A 16645-nucleotide genomic window follows, 5' to 3' on the forward strand; every position below is an offset into this window, starting at 1 on the left:
CAATGTTCTTCTTTTAGATTTTAAATATAACAGGGTAACAGCCCTTTGGGGTCTTTCTGGAGCACAACAAAATATTGCAAGCATAGGCTCCACCCTGTCTATCATGGCAGTAACATTAATAATCATTTCCTCTGGCCCCTCATAATTCTGTTCTGCTGGGACTACGTTTGGGGAAAGCAACTTTTAACACCTGAGCTGCCACTCTAGTTAATATTTCTCACCAAAAATTCAGAGAATCTCTTGCATAAGCTAAATTGCACTTCCCCATTCTTCCTAAGAGCAAACCTTGAAAAATTTCATTTTAGGACTAGGCTTTGTCTATGCTTTGGCTTTAGGAGAAATACGAGGAACAACCTGATGCTGAATGTAAAATCAGTACTTGGAACTCCAGAAATTTCCTTGTCATTTAGCCTTTAGACACAAGATGGCAGCAAGAAATTCATTTCAAGCATTTGCTCCCAGTAGTTCAGCATTACCTGGCGGTAGCTTTAAAGACATGGGTTTGTGGGCTTGGTTACTGTGAGTACTTGACGGTATTCACAAACATTCGTGCCCTCACACTGTTCACCCATAGCCCTGAACTCTGCTCTTACTCATAATGATGCTCTACTCATAATGACCAAATATTTATTGTACTGCATACACAACCATGCACATAAAAACTTCTGTGGCAAACACCGTTGTTAAGGTGTGTAAAGCACAGCCCTTCTAAATAAATCAGTGGAAAACTCATTCATTAAGTCTTCCTTTATTAAATAGCCCTTTGTTCCTATTCTTTCCCATTGTGTGATAATTTTCCTTTCTCATAATTTTAGCTTTTAAGATCTAGAGTCTTTAGTAGTCCTGAAAATTTCCATCTTTTTTTTTTCTTAGATTTCTTCAACCTGTGATGTTCTAGAACTCATCTGATCCAAAGCTTTAGAGCTGTTCAGGAAAGATTTTGCATATTTCTAAATATTCTATGTCAGACAGAATTTCTGCCCTTTAAATTCAAATGAAAAGTGGGGTTTGCCATTACACAGGAAAATTATCTATTTTTACCCCATTGAAAAATGAACAGTGTAAAAATTCAGATTAGTCCACAACTCAAAAGTTCCTTAGTATTTGTGAAGCATTCACAAATTTGTTGATAAGAATTTGTTGATAAGAGAAACTGCTCCAAGGACTCCTACAACCAAAGCAGTGGTCTAAAATTAAAGGTTTTGAACCAAACTTGCCAGCTAAAACCTGTAACAGATTCAGATACTCTGAGGATCAAAAGGACACACATTTTATACACAAACACCATAACACTCATATGAACTAAATAATAAAGCAAGTCAAAGAAGAGCCAGGGCTTTCCCTCAGAGACAGCAACATTCTGGAGCAACATTCCTCATGTTGCAAGCAAGCCAGAGCTACATGGACATTGCTCCACCTAATGCTGAAGTAACATCACCAAAACACACTAAGTAATTTTTTTTAAAAGTAGGAAACTCTAATAAAAGTATCCATATATATATATCTGGTTTTATCCACCCACCTCCTAAACTGATTAAACTTGCTGGTAGAGAAGCCACTGATTTTAATTACACAGCCCATCAATGATGTAAGTCTGTCTACTTTGTTACATATTTTCATTGTCTTTCTTTAAATCATTTTCTTCAGACTGTTAGCAATTGATTTTTTCAAGTGTCTTGTTAAAACAGGACTGTCTGATTTGGCCTCATAATACATATTTAATCTTTTAATATCTCAAAATAAATAGTCTGCTTCATAGTAGCCAGACATTGCACTTGACATTACAAGGACACACAGCTATTATATCATCTTGTTTGGGAAACATGTGATATACAAGTTTACAGAAAATTTGGCCCTTTGTTTAAACCTCGTAAGTGTTTCTTTCCCCTCAGAAATACATATCTGTCTTCCAAAAAAAACATATCACAAGATTAATGAATATTCCCTTTGTTAAAAACTTTCATATTCTCTGGTCAAGAGGAGCAATGTCCAGATAGTAATTAACCTGCACTCTGGTTCAAGGACAGAATTATTTACTTACAAACTTGGAATGCTGGAGATTGAAAACACATTTTTATCAGGATACTAACAATACTAAGAGTTGATTTGAGGTGAGGTCTCAAGAACTCAGATGAAATTCTTAAAAAATTTACCACAAAACATATTTGATTATTTACCCTTTTTAGTACTGAAGTTTTCACTGAGCATCAGTATGTCTGTCTCAAACTAAATAAACCTAAAATGAGCCACAAAATTACATTAACTTTTTTGTTGAAAGTAGCCCTGATGTTCCCACAAATACTAAAAATATGTGCAGCATCTATTGTGTGTTTAGATGGAAACCAAGTCTCCTTTTCTTCAGGAATATTATTTCTAGCATAACATTTTAGAGTCCCTGCACTTATTCTTTTCTATCCACAATGTTCTGAATAGGTTCTCATTTGACCTGCATTTGAATAGCTGATGACTAAATTGCATTTTGAACTTTTCCAGATAGGAATTCTTATTTTAAGAACATTTGTTTTTATCTGCTATATACAGAGTTCCCTTCAGAAAACAAGCACTGCAGGAACAAAAATCTCTCCCACCAATCTAATTACAGCAAACAAACTCCTGAGGCCAAATCTTCACACCCCATTGTCTTCCTGGAAGATTCTGTCATGACCTTAAATCCTCACACCTTCTTCTGGTAAACTACAGGCAAAAAAGATGGAAGCAGAGATGTAATTTTAATTTGTCATCCTGGGAGACAAATCCTTCCAATAAATTGCTGCCCAATTTCAGGGTGAGTGAGATTATTGATTAATGTCCTTAAACTGTAGACCATGCAAGGAGAAGCACAGCCCTGTTACAGGGATGCCTCACATGGAGGAACCCTCAGAGTTTTCACTGAGGCAGCACAAAGCAGGCAGACTCAAGAGAAGAACTAGAGCCAAAAGGCTCAGCTGGAGGAGTAGAAAGCTGTGGCTGATGTTTCCACATTGTCACCCAGTTCTGCACTTGGTGCAAAGCCTTCCTCCACTGAAGTGGGCAGATCCGAATTGCAACAGAATGCAGCTACAAATTACATAATTTATAAGGTCAGCCAAAATAATGGAGAATTAATAGTTTGTTTCCCTTCCCATGTATTTATAAACAAATACACCTTGAATATGCTCAAATATTGTTTATATGCGCTTTCCACAAATGCTCAAGAAGTCATATGGTACAAATTCTGCATGTAAGTGAGCTTCTAAACTGATGTACAAGTATTCATAGAAAAAATATTTTAAAACTTCATGATGAACAATGGTGCCAGGCACTTAAAAATTTATCCAATTTTGTAGCAGAAGCCGTCTTTAACGTGCACCAGAAATTAAACACTTAGAGTTGCACTTGAGTTTCAAATTTATCTGAATCAATGCTCCCAGGGAAATTATCAATAACAATCTTTTTTTAATTATAAAATTCGTTAAATCTGAATAATGAATAATTCAAAATATCTGCTTTGTTCTTAAAATGTAGTGAAGTAAAGTGAGAATCTACATTTATCAAATAAATTATTCATTGCAAGATTAGTCATTCTGTTCTGCCAATACATATCACACAAACAGATTCAATTACTAGAATTATGGCTTGGGAAGAAACCTTCTCTGATCTTAGCTCACAGTTTCAGCAAAATCACTTAGTCAAACAGGACTTCAGCACAGAGGCTATCATTAGGATAAAGTCACATATCAAAGAAAATAAATGTACTCTGAAGAAACCACTGAACCTACAAATCTTCAAATAAAAACAAATAAGGTAGCTTAAAAAATAAGTTATATGACACCAGTAAAATAATAGGCTGTTATGGAAAGAAAAGGGTATTATAAGTTTTTGAAGAAAAAGATAGTTATTAGAGAGTATAAATATTACAGGCACAACATTTTTGAATACTGATCTGAAATTTTGGAAGAAAGTAGGAGTTTAATTTGGATTGCAGTCTGAGACTGTTACTTTTGAGACTATGACACAAAGAAACTTTTAATATTAGTTCTTCAAATTATTTTGTCCCATTCCAGTACATCTAGTGAATTGGGTTCATCAGTACAGATAACCTACAACAGACTTTACACGAAACTATTTTGCTGGAAAACAGAGATTTCAATCAGCTCAATAAATAGTAAATATTGAAACAAGAATAATGTTTTAAACAATGTGACATTAGAATTCTATGATATCTTAAACTGAAGTGAGCCCTAATCCCTTATTCTTTGTGAAATATTTGTTATAACTCATAAATGTGATTAGTTTCATTTTGCCCAGACTTTTTTTATACTCGAGACATAATGACTGTTCAGAATCAAATCCAAACTATGTGGCACACACAAAACTAAAACACAGAGATTAAACAGGTATTCATTTCAGAAAATACAAGTATTTCCTACCAGGAGCCTGAAAATAAGATGATAATTGAAGAAATTATTGAATAGTTTACAAAGATTTCATTTTTCCCTTCAAATCTCCAGGTCTTAAGAATCCTAAAGAATAGGAAATTTCATTTCAAATGAAATAACTAAATCTGGACTTTTCACAACTGAAAAACAAGCTTTACAAAATTGAGAATATGTTTTTTTTAAAACATTAGAAACCAGAATGCAATTAAAACCAAATAATAATATATTGTTGGGACAAACAAATTGATAGCGAGACCAATCTGATTCATGATTTTTAATGTCTGCTGCAACAGCTTACTTTCAACTAACTGACTTACCTTTATTTCATATCATATACTATCATAGAATCACAGAATGGTTTGGATTAGAAAGGACCTTAAAGATCACCTAGTTCCAACATCTTACACTTGACCAGGTTGCTCAAAGCCCCATCCAGCCTGGGCTTCAACAGCACCAGGGATGGGGCAGCCACAGCTTCTCTGGATACCAGTGCCTCACCATCTTCACAGCAGAGAATTTCTACCTATCTAAACATCTCACATCTACTCTTTTTAGCATGTTTGATGTCATTCCCTGTTGTCTTATCGCTCCATGCCATTGTAAAGTCCCTCTCCTGTTCTCTTACAGCTCCTTGAGGTACTGGAAGGTACAAAAAGTTCTTCCCAGAGCCTTCTCTTCTCCAGGCTAAACATCCCCAGCTCTGTCAGCCTGTCTTCACCAGAGAGATGAAACCCCTTCCTCCAGCATGTCAACTGCACCACACAGCTTCATGTCATCTTCAGACTCATGGAGTGTGCCCTCAACACCACTGTCCATGTCACCAGCAAAGATCTCAGACAGTACTGGTGCCCCCTGAGGAAGGCCATTATCATTAATAAAAGGCAGCATTTCGTAAAAGCCAGTGTTCAGCAAAAAACAGAACATATTCTAGACATAGGCTTTGTTCTCACTGTAGTGTAAAGCTTCTTCTCATCAAATCTTATTTGAAGAAGACATAATATTGAAAATAAAAGTCACTCAACAGAGAGCATTGTCAAAAGTCCAAGAGTATTTGCACTGAGCCAGTAATGTAAGCACTGTGGAAGTATTTATCAGTGCCTCAGAAAACCTTCATTAAAATTAGGACCTGAAAAAATATTATGCATTATGTTATCTGTGCATTATTGTATTTATATTAACAGTCATATCCCATTATTCAAACTCTTACACAGTAAAACTTTACTCTTCAAAATCACCACAAAAATTACTAGATGTATCTGTCTACATAACTAGAAAATACTCCAGCACTATTGAAGTCAATGATTCTTTATATAGAAGCTTTAGTGGAGCCAGAGAAAATAATATTTATGAAAATTTGCAATAGATATAATCCTTTATATTTTTTTATTCTTAAACATATTTCAATATTACACTTTATTTGTGGAACTTTAATAAAATCTGAAACTTTATTTAAGCTAGGGGTGAAATATAATATGAGCTCCATTTTATCCAAGGTGACTAAATTAAATAAATAAGTAGATAGACAAATAAAATGGAAAATTAAAAAAAAAATAAACATTTTAAGCCCACCCATATTCAAGGAAAATCCAGAAGCTATTTTGATAAATATGAAAATCTAAGCATTTCAATCTGCAGTGGCCATTTTAAAAATAAGTAGTTCAAATGCTAGGCTTGAAGGAAAAGAAAGTAAGGAGCAAAAAACATCAGATGAAAGAAACACAATTAAAAAAATATTGTAAACCAGACAAAACTGTATAGTCCTAACTGAAAGAGCACAGGAAAGAGAATGTGTCAGGCAGGCATATACTTTTAGAAGCAACACACTTCATTTTGTACAAAGTGTTCCCTTGGCTTGTCAATGTGTAAAGAACAAACACCAACCAGGAGTCTTATTCACCAGAAAAGGAATTGTGTTATAGCTGAACTCAATTAACCACCAGCTGAAGAATTTGATCCAGAAAGCTTAAAATGCTTAGAAACCAAATGAGCGAAATGCAAAGAACAATTTTTAAATATTTTAGAATAATTATATTCCAGGAAAAAAAAATAGAAAGGATAAATTCAGGGAAATAAATATAGAAATATATATATATATATATATTCTCTAAAAACTGATTTCTTCACTAAGCGAACTAGTGAAACATTATCTAGATATTATTGCTATAATCTAAGTATATAACTGTATGGAAAAAAGTGATGGCCAATGTCTCATTTTCAAATTAGATTATGCTTGAGAAGGCCTCAGAACATTTGAAGTCATTAATAACTTGGTGGAACAAGAAATAATCCTAAAATTTGGGCAAAGACAGAAGTGGAAGAGACTGAAAGCAAATTGAAAGTGAGGATCCAAAGTAAGCGTGATAAATTAGTGGGGAGAGGGGAATGAAATCACTCAGATGAAATTTTATGAAGTTCAAGGTTCTGCAATAAAAGAAAAACTAAAATATACAGTATTGAAAAGGGAAGTCTGGAAAAGAAACAAGTGGGTAAGTTGGATCACCAACTGAATATGAGTCAACTGTAGATGAACATTTCAAAACAGAATAATATAATTCTGTGTTTATTAAAAATAAAGCTCTACATAAAACATGGAAGGAAATTATCCACTCTACTAATGACTGGTAAAGCCTCTGCTACATCTATTTTGGTCTCTCAATTTTAAGAAAGATGTGGTAAACTGGAAACAGTCCTGCAGAGAACAAAGAACAAGGGGAAAATTATTAAATGTGACCTATCAGGAAAAAACAGAAGACTGAAGACAGAATTATAAACATCAGCCAATGTTGACTTTAAAAATTTTAAAGTCATCACATATCCTGTTTCCATCAAAGGATGGTAAGAAGTAATTAGCTTCATGTGTGAGAGAAGACTTAGATTAGATGTTAGGAAAAGTCTTTATAGCAAGGAGACAGGCCCTCCTAGTGTGGATACAAGAAGGCTGGTAGGGAAAGTAACCACAGCATTACTTTGCTCCAAAGAAAAATTTTCAGCTGAAAATGGAATAAGTAAAATGACTGCAATAGAAAAAGAGGAAGGAGATGCTGGCTCTCCAGCAAATACCCTCTTTCACTCACAGTCTTGGCCTGCCACATCAAGTAACTCATGACCAACTCCTTTCCTGCTAAAAACTGGTATGGCTGCAATGGCTTGAAGGTTTTCTCAGCCTGTATTATTATCAGGTGATATCAGACCCTGTCCTTTGTCTATGAAATGAAAAGTGGGAAATGTTTTTATCAAAAGACAGATGTGGACTGCAGACTGTAGCCTTGCACCAGTGGTCGATTCCCTGACATCTTTACAGAGAGAGTTTCACAGGAAGCTGTGCTTCTACTTCAGGGAGGCACCACACTAACTTTTCAATTCTCTTTTCCTCTCTGATACAGCTATGGTTACATCTAGCATCTTCCTCATGCCCTTCCATTACACAGACCATCCAAATTTATGGTCAGTCCCTAACAAGCAAACACATTGGACAAGAAGATAACAGCAGCAGCAAAAGAAACTCCAAAATTCACCAAATGAGGCATAAGGATATTAAATCTAAAACTCTGCAGTTGCAGGAGAAATATTTATTTGCCTCCATCTTGGTATTCTGGCCAAGCATATTTGTTTGGATTTGTAAATAGTCTGGTTCAAATAAGCTGTTTTTCTGAGTAGCTGATTTTAAAGTTTCCTCTTGTGAGGAAATTTTCTTGTTGTTTTGCAGATAAAAATTGAATCTATTTTGAAAAGCCTGTCTACATCCATGGGGGCAGAATAATATTTTGACAGAGGAAATGCCAATGTTTCTCTGCTTCATTCCTGGCTAAAGTCACTCACCAAGGTATGGGAGGTGCTGGGCAAAGGTCAGGCCTTTGGGTGCACTTTGGCTAAGTTCCTTCCTGGCTTCAGAAGGTTATTTGGGAACTATTGGCTCCAATGTATGCAGATAGTATCTGTGATTCTTTTTTGGGCAATCCATTTGTTTATTGCCCTTACCAACATGGAAGACTTTATTTTCAAAGAGATAATGACTGACAATTTGACTTATGCTCATCTCTTTTTAATTTTCTCTGGGCTATAGTCACTGCTGAAGTGATATAAGGAGCACACTGCAATGCAGAATTCTGTTCAGGTGACAGCAGCTGACTGCTTCACTTCAGCATCTCCTTGGAAGTAACAGCATTAATCCAACCTATGCACAGAAAGTAATATCATCATAAGGTGACTGACCTTCCACACAAGAGGTATTGATAAGTTTAATTTTCATGTTGCTGCAGAGATACAGTATTGGTCAGCTGCTTCTCCACCTCAAAGCTGGGGTGCTCCAGGGTCTTCTTTCTGCCACAGTACAGGATCTGAGAGCCCAAACTGCTGGATTATAATAGCCTTACTCAAGAACTCATCTGCCTGGTGTGCAGTCCCACCCTGACCCAACCAAAGCCTCCCTCTATCCACATTCGACCCAGCATGTTAGAGGGGATGAGAGGGGTTTGTCAGATGGCTCACCAGATGCTGCCAGAAGTTGTCAGATGCCTGGCCAGAATTTACCCTGCAGCCGTTGGCTGTCACAGCTCCTTCTCTTACCTATTCCCAACACAGTACAGGTACATCCCAGCCCTTTCTTGGAGCAGCTTCTCCAGTCAAGGCAGAAGCTTTGTGTAACACGCAGTAAAATTTCAGGCACTGAAGTGCAACACAGGCACGACAGCAACAGACAGAACAGACTGACAACTTCCTCAAGTATTCCACCTAAGAGCAGGAACTGCATCAGCAAAAGGTTCAGAGATAAAATAAACACTGTAAACATAATACAGCCTTTCATAGTAAGAGAAAGACCAGGGGAGGAGGAACAGTACAGCCTTTGCTGTTTTGACTGGCATCACTGCTCGTCTCCCTCTGACAGGTTGCCAGGTTAAGGTTTTGTTTTGAATCAGTCGTTTCCCTTTGAACAGTGGCAACTGTTACCATTGTTACCCTGTTACACTGAAAATAAAACAAAATTTCCACCAGCAGCTTTCCTACCATATGTTTATTCTAGGAGGCAGCAGGCAGCTAGGATTTGGTAGCAATCACAGTGAGGAAACATTTGCAGGACCTGTCTCAACAATATGATTGCCTCAATCACAGTAATATCATACAGAAGGAGACTCTGAATTCACAACTTCTGTCCATGAGACTTAACCTAAGAAATCTAATAATGTGAGGATTTTTTTTTTCTCTTTAATTGAAAGGTTACTATTTCAAGAATCGTCCCTTTAAAGTGTAAAGCATACACTTGAGGAATTAGTCCTGAAACTGTGTCAATCATGTTTTAACTGCAAAATTATTTAATAGATTTTTTGGAAACACTTTCACTTTTTTTCCACGATAAATCTAGACACGTCCTGGTAAAAGCAGTTTCCCATAGAAAAATGGGACGAGGGGTGTAAAATAGGATTTCATAATGGTTTCGTATTAGTACATTACCATTAGGAAGATGTCTTTGAACATCTCCAAAAGCTATCATGATTTCCTAGTTACTTATGGAAAATATTATTATAAAATTACTCACATTTACTTATGATGTAGGTCTTTTCTTTCAAAACATTTAGATATGAGGAAATAGATATATTAAAATCAATGTAATCTGTTTTTATAAGAACACCTTCTCAGTTAAATCAGCTTATCATTATGATGCTTAGTAGTTCATTAAAGCAGTTCAGTAAATAATGAGTGCTCCCCCTTTGCCTGAATTCCTAGAACAGACGACAAATTACCAGTGATCTCTCACTCCTAAGCAAATTTTATTAAATATTTGGTAAGATAGCTAGAAGTTCCTAGAAGTGGTTGAGAATAAACTACCCATATGGTCTCCTGGACTTAAAAAAAGCTGAAGCCTGATGTAATGTTACAGGCATTGGAGGATAGTTTATTAATAACAGCTTGTATTTTTGAAAGAACCTAGAAGAGTTAGACTTTCAAATCCAAGTGTCCTTTAAAGGAAAATTGTTGCTAAATCCCATAGGTTCCTTTGAAATCCCAGACATCATTAAAAACTAGGAGAGGAGAAAGATACATTGTTTTGACCTTAAAACGAATCTACTGTCAACAATTTCAGCTGCTTGATATTGAATGAAAGGGGTTTTCTGTTTTTTTTTTTTATGAATGAGAATGAGTGGTCTTCAGCAATCCTAGAATTCAGCTAATATTCACATTACCCTTCTTGTAGGTAAAATAATCTTCCTGTACCAAAGTAGCATAGTTTATTTATTACTCTGCAAGTAGCTCGATAGCCACCTTTGACTTGCTTAACTGCATTTCGTTTTTTGAACATTAACAGGAACACTCTATATGTGTGAGATTTATGTCATGCTGAGACAATTTTTACAAGATTTAGAGACCAGAATGTGAAGAAGATCTTTTAGAAGGTAAGATAAACAAGAGAAGAGCGTTGAGCTTTTAACAAAATATACATAAAAATATAATTGCAAAAATGTATACAAAAGGAAAAAAATAGTCTAATCATCCAAAATTCATTTTTTTGGCAATAGATATGCCCCAGTAGGGTTTACCTGTCCTTGTTGTAACAAGTCATTGGTCATTTCTCAGTGCCAAGTGATTTCTCTGAACATCAAAGTTGTTGCCTCCCGTGTTTCAGCTGGAAGGAATAAGCCATTAAAAAAAGAAACGTGAAAGCAGGTTAAAAAATAAATTAAAACACTGTATCAGAAAGGGGCCACTCTCCACCTCTGCAAGTGGTAGGTAAATACAAGACAAGAACTCTTTTTTCCCAGTTTACCTCCTCTCCCCTCTACCTATTTATTTCCAAGCTCACAGAGTACATCAGGAAAAGCACCACAGAAAAAAAATAGGAGTAGGCAAGAGAGGAACACTCAGTAGATGTTAAGATATGCACAGAAAAACATGCAAGTTAAAAACACAAATTAAATTCAAGGTTTTTGAGTTGCTTTCTTTTATTTACTTGTGCTGAAGACTAACAAGCTCTTCATTACATCACATTATGTGTAATTAAAGTGTGTTACATTTACAGATTCTGAAAAAGTGATGTGGTGAAGCAAGTTGCTGGAAAATATGTATAAAGATGTTTGGGTTGAAGCATTTGTATCCTTTCACTTAATAATGCTCAGTTAAATAAAATCTGACATCTTCCTTATTAAAACTAAGAAGTGATGTAGAACATCCTCCCTCACAGGCACCTCAAATGTAAAATAAACAGAATGTAAAGAGGGCACACTTTCCTCTCTCCACAAAATGTTCCCATCTTTTGGCTGAAACAAAGAAGCTGCATAAAGTTAGCTGCATGTCCCAGTAATCAAGAGAAGGAATTGGAAAATAACCCTGCCAATTGAAACTGCAGGAGGTTTTTTGGCCAATGTAGTGTCAACACTGTGTCCCTTTGGCCAACCAAGAGATTATTGAAACAACAGGAAAAAAAAATACATAGAGTTGTCAAAAATGTCCATGAATAGATAGGGTCAAATTTTCCAAAGAGAGAAGCCTTTTTCAAGCAGACAAAAGAATCAGCATGAATTATACACCTGTATTTGCCAAAGTGCCACATGAAAATGTCTGAGGATAAGTAGATGGGAACAAAGACAGAAAACAAACCAGTGGAAAATGTTCAGTCCCCACTTTTTTTCTTTTTTTCTTTTTTTTAATTTTTTTTCTTTTTTTTTTCTTTTTTTTTTTTTCCCACAGAAAGAAGTACAAGAATAATTTTTTTTCTCCAGTGTTCTGGCTGTCAAAACTTTCAAATATATAAGAAGTGAAAATCTGCAAATTTCATCCACGATATAAACTCTCAGCTCGCATCTGCTCTGGCAATTTGCACATAAGGAAATAAAATCTCTGTGTTTAGTGACAATAGTTGCACTTTCAAATGTAAGCACAAGTTCTTGTATGAGCAAACCAAACATGAAAGGTGGAGGGTAAACAGTGATCATAAAGTGCCAGAATTCTTCTAAAAGCTGATGGCCCACTGCTAACATTGGGAGAGATTTAGCATCTACTGGAGCCAGCAACACTTCTTGCAACTAATTAATTGGAGGGCTGACAACCAAATAGTTGTGACTGTAGAATTGTCTGCAGACTTGCCTGGGTTTAGAGGATGAAACTAAACACGACTGTATTTCCTTTCAAATGTATTCTCAAATTGGTGGATCCCTTATACCCTCCCAAGCCCCTTAAATGAAACAGAAAATTGTTGACTGTCAGAAGATATCTGGCAGACTTAATGGAATGCACTGACTGTGTTCAATGACATCTGCTTCACAAAGAAGCGTTACCTGGCTCTGTTCAGAATAAGCCAGCTGTCCAGTCAGCTGGAATGAGCAGTCAGAGGCATCTGGAGAAATCAGAAATATGACAAATACATAGTGCCTTCAGATTAATCAAGAAATGGCCTTTCCTGGCAAAAAGCCAGGCATCCAAAGAAGAAAAGGGTTTCCAATTGAAGATCATGTGTCTCTCCAGAAGTATTTCCATAGGGACATTTCTTTGGATCAGGATGTTAGGAAGGAGAAGATTTGTCAGTGAATACACTACATCCACAAGCCACTTTCTGAGATGTGGCAGCCAAAATGGCTTTGTGGTTTACATGAGATTTACATTGAATAGCTCTGCTGCCAACTCAAGATACTTGACTTTGTACACTCTCTACAGGGGCTGTTTCTTGAACTGGGAGGAATAAATTGTTTACATCCCTTTATGGCAAGTGACAATATTTCTACAAATTTTGCCACAGGGAAAAAAAGAACCCAATCATGTTATAATTCAGGTCCGACATATACCTTAAATAAAATAGTATAATAAAATAAATATACAGGGTAGCATTTGGAGAAAATGCCCACAGGAAACAGCCTCTACCAGAGCTCCTGAGAGACTGATTTTGTAAGATTCAAACCAGCATCACCATTCAGAAGAGCTTTAAGCTAAGAGACCCAAAGAAGAAAACTGGAAAAAAGTTGTGTTCAACTCTCCAAATCCCACTTTGCTACACAGGCAAAAGAAAAACAGTTGAAAAGGTTCAGCAAAAACAAGGAAAAAAATATCAGCAGAAGCAGCAAAGAGAAAAATATAAGCAGAGAATACAGGAGTAGTCATGGAGACAGTTCAGTTACTGAAAGGATTATAAAAGATTGAGTTGAAATGGGTGAGGTAACAGAGACAACTTTGCTATTTGGAAACCAATGAAAGGTGGCAAGGTTACAAACCAGAGGAAGTGAAACCAATAGGGGAGGACTTGAAATTAGACAGTACAGCCTTAACAAGGCTTGGTGGACTAACATTCATTACTGGAAAGTGGATATTGAAATATATGATAATCTTCTGAAAGCTAGGAATAAAATCAGGAGTAGAATACTGCCATAGTTTAATAAAGAACGTTTCTGCAAATAAAAATCTGTAGTAACATGGATAAAACCATAGCTTTTAAGGTCAAAATCAATTTAAATGAAGGGCTTTAAAATGAATTAAGGTCAGAAGTTTGCCATTGCCTCACATGGATCAAATCTGAACCTGGATGAGGACCTCATTAATATTCTGTTGGAAGGAAAATGGCTATCAGAAATTGTATCGTTGTGTGGACACATAAATTTCTGAGACATACTGGAAAAAATATGCTACCAAATAAGGTAGGACCTACTTATTCCTGAATATGATAGCCAACATATTTCTTCACTAAATGTACTGTGACTAATAAATACCCTTACAAAAAATGTTCTGGTCAGCTGGAAATGACAGATCCAGCAGAAGACCTGGTCACAGAATTTAATCACAACATTACAATGAGTCATCAGAGTGTTGATAAAACACAATATGATACTAGCCCACAGCAAAAGCAAAGTATTTCCAAGAGAAAGTGGGATGCTTTAATATCATTATAAAAGATAACAGTAAACTGAAGACAGTGCTCTGTGCACAGTTGAACTCAGACCAGGACAGGTGGAAGGAAGGTCTAGTCATCCTTGTCAGGAACTGAGAGTCTATTTTGGGAGGACAGACAAAAATGGGAGCACAGATGGAATGTGGCTGCTCTCTATGAATTGTGTTAGCATGAGGTAAGAACTGGAGGACTATCTACAGGGTAATGTTGGGAGGGAAATAAAGTGGCCTGAATTAATTTAGGAAAAATGAAATAAAAAAAAACCACGTTTCCTTACAATCAGCAGCACAAAGCCTTGAAAGATCTTCCTGAAAGAAGTGCAGGAGCAAAAAGTAATTAATTGTCTAATGATGAAAGATAATGAGGTTAAGGATGGGATTACATGATGCAGTTCATCCTCAGTGCAGAAGACTGCAAATAATGGTCCAGTAAAATCCTTCCCTGTTCAATGTCCACATAAAATTATTAAGCGTATCTAAGATGCAGATTTTCATCAATAGATACCAAGCTACTCACACACAAATAATACCTGTGTACTATAGCATCTAGAATCAGAGGATCATTAAATGGTTTGGGTTGGAAGATCCTTAGAGATCCTATTCCAACCCCCAATATACTTTATACTTAGTCCTCTGCATAGTGTACAAAGCTGTAGTGATTTATATAAATGTAAGACATTGTTTAATATATTGGAATTTTTTTTCACTGTATATAAGATTTATAAGACCTATACTACAGAAAATTTGGAAATATGAGCTAAATCTATGTAGCACCAACTACAGCTGTATTTGATACCACTGGCTTTTCACAATGGAAATTACATTTTTTCCTTCCTTCCTTTCCTTTCTCTTTCTTTCTTTCTTTCTCTCACCTTCTGTTTAAAACATGAACATTAAATAAAACAAAAGGGTCACATGTAGAAAGCAGATATGAAAATAGGTGTTAACTTAGACACATAATTTAGGTTAAGTTTAAAAGGTAATAATACACTACATAATGTGCTTCTTTCTCCTCTTTCTCAAACCACGTCAAATACCACACACAATTCTGTGTATGGGTAAAGTTTTTTTTCAGATAATATTGTCACAAATTTTACAAAGTTTAAAAACACTAAAGACTTTTCTGTGTTATCTATGGTGAACCTGAGGAACAAACTGCTTCTAGCTGTCACCAAGTCAGTGGACTTTTAAAAGGAATGAATCATTTATGACCACTAATAATTTCTGTAGCTATGCAAGATAGAACAATGAATTCAGCATCAAAATTGCATTTTTCAGGAAATAAGGGTCTGTGAGTATATGGTCAGAAAACAATTTCTTCTTAATTTCAGCTATTCATTTTGACAGATATGGGCATATTTCAGCTTTCCTTTACTGTAGGGGTAGAAGCTGTTGCTGTATGAAGACAAGAGATGAGATATGGTTTGAGGCTCTGGTGCAATGTAGATTCCCTTTCACACAGAATATGAGTCTTTCTTTATACCCTACATATGAGGACCGAATTCAGAAAAAAAAAAAAAAAAAAGCTATGTAAAACTGACATATAAGAAATTTCAAGGTTGAGCTCAGAGAAAAAGGGAAGATTTTCTCTAAAATTCAAGAATCTGTTTGTATTAACTTTTCATGAGAAATATACAAAATTATACAAGCAGCTGAAATTTCTTGACTACTGTCAGAATCTCAGTGCATATGCCTTTCTAACCTCAGTCAAACTCAAAATTGTCATCTTGATGTAAACTTCCTCTCTAGTCTACACAAAAAATAGCTTGCCCATTCCAGGTAATGAGCAGAGTTATAGAGCTTGTATGGCTCATTCAGGAACAGTTAATATGGGACTTGCACATTATGTGAGTATTTCTGCACCTATGCCTACCTGGTAGGCACATGTGACATACACAGTTGGATAGGAATGAAGAAGGGAGGAAAAAATGATTCAGAAATTGATTACAGTTTCCTCTTCCAGGTATCTACACTTTTAAAGTCTACACATGAGATTTTAAATATCTGCAAGCCACATCTCTCAAGCCACATACAGAACAGCAACTATATTACTTAACTTCAGATTGCCCTTTGATGTAAAACCTCAAAGACTACTAGAGGGCACATATAACTCCCTCTGAAAACTCAAGCTTTGGGTATTCAGGCTGCTTCTCAATGTACTCATCATGGAAAAGTATAAGAAGTTTAGAAGATAAGTCACAGGAAATATACTCAACAGCATTCTTCATGATTTCACCAGAACATGAATACAGCAGACTTCCACGCCCAAGGACAGTTTTGGTCTATCTGCCTGTGTTGGGCTCATTGGGGAACATTTTCCACTGCTCTCTTTTGGCAGGACATCTAAGAAAATGTGAAGAATT

At 35.9% G+C, this 16645-nt stretch overlaps 1 long non-coding RNA gene across 2 annotated transcripts in view; it reads right to left on the reverse strand.

The window, feature by feature from the left end:
- LOC106628063 (uncharacterized) overlaps positions 1 to 11040 on the reverse strand; it is a 105024-nt gene extending 93984 nt beyond the window's left edge. For both annotated transcript variants that reach the window (XR_001331287.2, XR_001331286.2), the window contains exon 1: positions 10952 to 11040. This is a non-coding gene — a long non-coding RNA (uncharacterized LOC106628063). The remainder of the gene's footprint in view (positions 1 to 10951) is intronic.
- Between the last annotated feature and the right edge of the window lie 5605 nt (positions 11041 to 16645).

This window comes from Pseudopodoces humilis, chromosome 7 (assembly GCF_049639895.1).
Source record: "Pseudopodoces humilis isolate 2021_Gansu_Grassland_sample_001 chromosome 7, ASM4963989v1, whole genome shotgun sequence".
In the NCBI taxonomy this organism is placed as follows: Eukaryota; Metazoa; Chordata; class Aves; order Passeriformes; family Paridae; genus Pseudopodoces; species Pseudopodoces humilis.